General features: G+C 47.8%; 1 protein-coding gene across 4 annotated transcripts in view; it reads left to right on the forward strand.

The window, feature by feature from the left end:
- The window catches only part of LOC145643274 (1-phosphatidylinositol 4,5-bisphosphate phosphodiesterase delta-3-A-like), a 28818-nt gene that overhangs the window by 11423 nt on the left and 9895 nt on the right, over positions 1–7500 (forward strand). The gene's annotated exons all lie outside the window — the stretch shown is intronic.

Consider the following 7500-nt stretch of genomic DNA (forward strand, 5'->3'; position numbering starts at 1 on the left):
GTCTGACAGGATTGTCTGTGTTTGAGTGCTGTGAGCATCTGCGTTTGAGTGCTGTGAGCGTCTGCGTTTGAGTGCTGTGGGTGTCTGCGTTTGAGTGCTGTGAGCATCTGTGTTTGAGTGCAGTGAGCGTCTGCATTTGAGTGCTGTGAGCGTCTGCGTTTGAGTACTGTGAGCGTCTCTGTTTCAATGCTTTGAGCTGCTAACAAGTCTGATGGGAGCCTCTGCATTTGAGTGCTGTGAGTGTGTCTGTTTTTATGCTATTTAAGAACATGACGACTCAGATCAGATCCTCAGGGCACATGGTCGGGCTCTGTGCACCAGGGAGACATCCAGACACTGCAGAAGGAGGTTTCCTCCCACTGTCTGCCTGAGACGCACCTAATCACCATGTGGAGCACTCACACACACACTGTGACATTTTACACGCAGGTGTGAGACGCAAGCAAGAACAAAACGAAATGAAAACACCAACAAAGGCAAACGCAGGAGTGAACCGAGAGCAAAAGCGCAACGGACATAAGTAACTAAACTAGAATGACCTCCTACATTTACACCACTTAGCTGACACTTTCGTCCAAAGCAACTTACAATCATGACTGAACACAACTTGAGTAATTGAGGGTTAAGGGTTTTGTTCAGGGGCCCAACAGTGGAAACCTGGCAGTGGAAAGACTGGCAGCCATCTGAGTACTAATCTACTACCTTCACCACCGAGCTACCACTGTACCTCACTGCTGACCACTGACTGAGGTACAGGTGTGTGTGATAATGAATAAACAGGTGATTGTGAAAGTGCGAGTGGTTGTGTGTCGTGATTGGTGGAGGGACTGGTGTATGACGGGCTGGAGGTGTCTGATTGGCTGGATGAGAGTGAATGGGGCTGTGTGGGTGATGAGCTGTGTGTGTGTGCGTGTGTGTTTGGTTGGGTGTGGGCTGAAACGTGACACACACATTATAGCTAAATCCCCTTCCTGGTTTGAGAAGAGTGTGAAAGGTTAATATTGTATTGTAGGTTCTGTCTTTCTCTCACACTCTCACGCAGGCAGGTACACACACTGTTCAACACACACGTAGGATTGCATGACCACGCAAAACCAGGTCTGTCGAAATACAAGCTGGAGTCATATGATCTCTCAGCACTTCGCTAATTTTAATGCTTTGCGTTTATATGTCCTGTCGGGACAGTCACAGTGACAGTCATCTGTGGTAACACTGTGTCTGAGATGCCATTTGGGTGACATACAGTATTGATTTCCTGAAACAGCACATGTATAACAGATGTTGGATCAGGGAAGGTCTAACCATATAACCATATCCACCCAGACCTGTGCAGTGCCATTTCCCAAAGTGGCTATTTTTTAAAAGATAAAACATCATCTTTCTCTCTCTCTCTCCCTACCTCCCTCTCTGTTTCTAACTTCAGTCCAGTTTGAAAAACAGATTTCAGCACTAATATATTGGCATAAGGGTTTTAAATTATAACTGAATACCAATTGAGGGTTTTGTTCAGGGACCCAACAGTGGTAAATTGAACTGGTAACCTTCTGATCATAAGTCAAGTACCTTAACCACTGAGCTACTGTTGCCTGCTCTACAAAGCTAGGACTCACTACTCACTGGTTCTGTCGGACAAATTGCTACAAATCTGGTTGCTAGCAAGCTCAATTTAATCCTCTCTGAAAATCTAGATCACTTGACTGACCCCTGTACTGCTCTTATAAAATGCTCTTATAAAACATATTCTTAGTTGTGTTCAGCATGTACTTGTCTGGTCCTAATCAGATTTCTCTAGTTATCTGATTATTCCAGTGGTCATGTACACAGAATATGCCAGTTTCCTAGATCAGGGTATAGGCTAGAAATCAGATTAAAAATGTTATAAAGGGAGCTGGATTTAATCTCCGCAATCTGATTTCTCATAGCCTTACTCTGATGTCTGAGTCTGCGCATGCATGCAAGCTTGACTAGAGTGAGTGTAGAGCTGTTCCAGACATGGCTGGCAGAATTAAATACCACACCTGCTCCATCAATACTGAGACAACCATAAAAGAGGCAGCATTGAGCACTATTAATAACCATAAAAAACAAAGATCCATGTTCACCAGTAAAGGAGGTGCATGTTTACGAAAAGAAGTGGCAGCAAGGTAGAAGTTTATGTCACATTCTGCTTTGAGTTGATTGGCTGGTTGCAAAGTAGAAATCTGACTCATGAGTTTTCACCATGTAAACGCATTGATCAGATTACTGACAAAATATGATTTTCTGCAGTTATGAGATTATGGAGTGCATGTAAACGCACTCGTTGTTGGGACAGTTGTTTCCACCAAGCATAGGGGATGTTGAGGACACAACCAGTCCTCTTCAGAAGACCAGTGTGGTCTGGAAACGTCTGTTCTGTCGTCATCTCTTGCTTCAGAACTCTCATCTTAGTTTTCCTGGTCTCTTTCTCCCTCTCTGTCTGTCGGCCTCTCACTCTGTCTGTGTGTGTCTCTCTCTCTCTCTGGGCTGAGGAATGCAGTCTGTAGCAGCTGCAATCCTGCTTAAGCCAAGGCAGAATTACAGTTTCCCTTGGGAGTGAGTGGGAGTGTGTGTGTGTGTGTGTGTGTGTGTGAGTGGGAGTGTGTGTGTGTGTGTGTGTGTGTGTGTGTGTGTGTGTGTGCTCGCACGCGCGTATAAAGAAGGTGCACTGTGGGTTGCCTATAATTCTCATGGAGACATACATGACTGAGGATTCTTAGGAGGAAATTGTAGTCAGATGTTCTGCACAAATGTTCTCAGACATTCCTGTTATAAATGTCATATACACACAGTGTCGTATATTTCACAGTTCTAGAGTTGGTGTGCATTGTGTAAGCAGTAGTAGGTGGAGAGGGGCTGCAGGTGTGAGGCATGCTGGGAGATGTAGTTTGTGTTCAGCAGGCTTCACAGAGGCATGCTGGGAGATGTAGTCTGTGTTCAGCAGGCTTCACAGAGGCATGCTGGGCTGGTCCAGGTGGCACCTCATTCATCCAGTCTGAGCTGACAGAGCACACACACATTTAGAATGTTATCTGCCAACTATTTTGTGAGAAACCACACACACACACACACACACACACACACTGACTGACTGACTGACTGTTGCTTTGAAACAGTAACATGCCATCTGTATTCATAGTGTCTGGCACACCACACACATCTACCCTTTGTAAAATTCAGAATTACATGCGTGTTTGTCAGATGGATAGTTATAGAATCATCTGTGTGCACGTTAGTGTGAGTGCATTTGTGTGTGTGTGTGTGTGTGTGTGTGTGTGTGTGTGTGTGTGTATCAGTGAATGCTCCTGACGGGAGATCAGTGTCTCTCCCACGAACTCAGTAACTCAGCAATGCTCGGCACAGTCTGGGTGTCTGTTTGAACCACGGAGAACCTGTCAACACTAAAAACACTCACATGTTGTGGGACGCTGCTCTCAAAACACTTGACTGACACCTTCATTGAAGCACTTTCCTTCATTTGTCCAGTATTTATGGACGCAGTTTAAATTTGACTTTGTTTTCACATACGACATTACTTGTAGTACAGCAGAGAATGTTTGGTTGTGTACCCACATAGTTCACATCCTTTATTATGAAAGATGATGATGATAAGGATTTAGGGCAGATGGAATACCTTTATTTTGTCATATATACACATGAACAGTACACTTAATGTTTCTCTGCAAATATCCCAGCTCCTTTGGAAGCTGGTGTCAAAGAAACGTGAGGATTACAGACCTAAATGATGTGACCTACATGCCCATAGCGCTGACCACTGCGCTGTAGCTACGAAGCTCTTTAAACACTGAGTCATGGCCTGGATGAAGGCTACAGACCTCTACTGGACCCTGTGCTGTTTGCATGCTTAGCCAACAGGTGTATTGACCACGCAGTCCACCTGGTCCTGCACTTCACGCTAAAGCACCTGGAGCATAGCCCTGCACAGCTCAGAATGTGTCTTCTGCATCGTAGCATCACTGCATGATCTACCAAAGTACAAATTCCAACAAAATGCCCTCACTATTTCACACACTGCTAAACAGTTTACATAACACTGTAGTGCGTATCTCTTCAGACATTTCTTTAATGTATAACAGGCATGCAGGACAGTAACAAATTCCTGGGGGATTCTCCAGTCACATGAACCAAGAACCAAGCAGTAGAAATAAGATCAGTGTCCATACCCCCATAGAGTAAGGCAGGACCTCAAGAGTCAGTTGAATGTGAACAGTAAGATCAAAGCCATAAATGTGTATGGCCAGCCAGTCATCGGGGCGGTCTTTCTCCTTCAAGTTAATGTCCTCTTCTAGAGTCCTGGGTGCTCGAGGGGCCTGCATAGTATCTTAGCTGTTTTCAGGACTGCACTCTTCTGGATGGAGATCTCAGATTTTGTTCCTGGGATCTGGGAACCATTCTTGGGGGTCACAGCCCGTAGAGCTCCAGTTACCATGGGGACCACTGTTGCCTTCACCCTCCTCATCTTTTCTAGCTCTTTTTTTAAACCATAATATTTCTAGAGCTTTTTATGTTTCAAGGTTCTCACTAAGCACTTCATTACTTGGGACCATCATCCTGGTGTACCCCTGGATCTTGGTTGTTTCATCCTGGATAGTGGCTCTGACGTTCACTAGTCCTCAGCCCCCCCTCTTTCTGCTTAGTTTCAGTTTCAGAGTGCTGGATGTGGGATGAAACCCTCTGTACATTATGAGGAGTTTTGATGCCAGTGGCCTCTATCAACTCCTTATGCCAGCGGGGTTTCAGATGATGGGTAGAGTGTAGGTGTTGATGTATCTGATGACTGGTAGAGTGTAGGTGTTGATGTATCTGATAACCGCTAGTGTGTAAGTGTTGATGTATCTGATGACTGGTGGAGTGTAGGTGTTGATGTATCTGATGACTGGTAGAGTGTAGGTGTTGATGTATCTGATAACCGCTAGTGTGTAAGTGTTGATGTATCTGATGACTGGTAGAGTGTAGGTGTTGATGTATATGATGACTGGTAGTGTGTAGGTGTTGATGTATCTGATAACCGCTAGTGTGTAGGTGTTGATGTGTCTGATGACTGGTAGTGTGTAGGTGTTGATGTATCTGATGACTGGTAGAGTGTAGGTGTTGATGTATATGATGACTGGTAGTGTGTAGGTGTTGATGTATCTGATGACTGGTAGAGTGTAGGTGTTGATGTGTCTGATGACTGGTAGTGTGTAGGTGTTGATGTGTCTGATGACTGGTAGTGTGTAGGTGTTGATGTATATGATGACTGGTAGTGTGTAGGTGTTGATGTATCTGATGACTGGTAGAGTGTAGGTGTTGATGTATCTGATGACTGGTAGAGTGTAGGTGTTGATGTATCTGATGACTGGTAGAGTGTAGGTGTTGATGTATATGATGACTGGTAGTGTGTAGGTGTTTATGTATCTGATGACTGGTAGAGTGTAGGTGTTGATGTATCTCATGACTGGTAGAGTGTAGGTGTTGATGTATCTGATGACTGGTAGTGTGTAGGTGTTGATGTATCTCATGACTGGTAGAGTGTAGGTGTTGATGTATCTGATGACTGGTAGAGTGTAGGTGTTGATGTATCTGATGACTGGTAGAGTGTAGGTGTTGATGTATCTGATGACTGGTAGAGTGTAGGTGTTGATGTATCATGTTTGGCTCAGTTAAAAACATACCACACACAGGTGCAGTTGCTCTGTCAGTACCAGTTTATTAGAGTGGGAGGAAGGGTGCGATGTGGGGCTGACTGGCAAGCTGGGGAGGGTTAGGCGCCCAGACAGGCTTTTCCCTCTAATCACACTTGGGCCGTTGGCCGCCCAGACAGGCTTTTCCCTCTAATCACACTTGGGTCGTTGGGCACTCGGACAGGCTTTTCCCTCTAATCACACTTGGGCCGTTGGCCGCCCGGACAGGCTTTTCCCTCTAATCACACTTGGGCCGTTGGGCACCCGGACAGGCTTTTCCCTCTAATCACACTTGGGTCGCTGGGCGCCTGGACAGGCTTTTCCCTCTAATCACTCTTGGGTCGTTGGGCGCTCGGACAGGTTTTTCCCTCTAATCACTCTTGGGCCGTTGGGCGCCCGGATAGGCTTTTCCCTCTAATCACTCTTGGGTCGTTGGGCGCTTGGACAGGCTTTTCCCTCTAATCACTCTTGGGTCATTGGGCGCCCGGATAGGCTTTTCCCTCTAATCACTCTTGGGTCGCTGGGCGCCCGGACAGGCTTTTCCCTCTAATCACTCTTGGGTCGTTGGGCGCTTGGACAGGCTTTTCCCTCTAATCACTCTTGGGTCGCTGGGCGCCCGGACAGGCTTTTCCCTCTAATCACTCTTGGGTCGCTGGGCGCCCGGACAGGCTTTTCCCTCTAATCACTCTTGGGTCGTTGGGCGCTTGGACAGGCTTTTCCCTCTAATCACTCTTGGGTCGCTGGGCGCCCGGATAGGCTTTTCCCTCTAATCACTCTTGGGCCGTTGGGCGCCCGGACAGGCTTTTCCCTCTAATCACTCTTGGGTCGCTGTGCGCTCGGACAGGCTTTTCCCTCTAATCACTCTTGGGTCGTTGGGCGCTTGGACAGGCTTTTCCCTCTAATCACTCTTGGGTCGCTGGGCGCCCGGACAGGCTTTTCCCTCTAATCACTCTTGGGTCGCTGGGCGCCCGGACAGGCTTTTCCCTCTAATCACTCTTGGGCCGTTGGGCGCCCGGACAGGCTTTTCCCTCTAATCACTCTTGGGTCGCTGTGCGCTCGGACAGGCTTTTCCCTCTAATCACTCTTGGGTAGCTGTGCGCTCGGACAGGCTTTTCCCTCTAATCACTCTTGGGTCGTTGGGCGCTTGGACAGGCTTTTCCCTCTAATCACTCTTGGGTCGCTGGGCACCCGGACAGGCTTTTCCCTCTAATCACTCTTGGGTCGCTGGGCGCCCGGGCAGGCTTTTCCCTCTAATCACTCTTGGGTCGTTGGGCGCTTGGACAGGCTTTTCCCTCTAATCACTCTTGGGTCGCTGGGCGCCCGGATAGGCTTTTCCCTCTAATCACTCTTGGGCCGTTGGGCACTTGGACAGGCTTTTCCCTCTAATCACTCTTGGGTCGCTGGGCGCTCGGACAGGCTTTTCCCTCTAATCACTCTTGGGTCGCTGGGCGCCCGGACAGGCTTTTCCCTCTAATCACTCTTGGGTCGCTGTGCGCTCAGACAGGCTTTTCCCTCTAATCACTCTTGGGTCGTTGGGCGCTTGGACAGGCTTTTCCCTCTAATCACTCTTGGGTCGCTGGGCGCCCGGACAGGCTTTTCCCTCTAATCACTCTTGGGTCGCTGGGCGCCCGGACAGGCTTTTCCCTCTAATCACTCTTGGGTCGTTGGGCGCTTGGACAGGCTTTTCCCTCTAATCACTCTTGGGTCGCTGGGCGCTCGGACAGGCTTTTCCCTCTAATCACTCTTGGGTCGCTGGGCGCCCGGACAGGCTTTTCCCTCTAATCACTCTTGGGTCGCT

Source organism: Electrophorus electricus, unplaced genomic scaffold (assembly GCF_041902795.1).
Source record: "Electrophorus electricus isolate QZ-2024a unplaced genomic scaffold, ASM4190279v1 Scaffold264, whole genome shotgun sequence".
NCBI lineage: Eukaryota > Metazoa > Chordata > Actinopteri > Gymnotiformes > Gymnotidae > Electrophorus > Electrophorus electricus.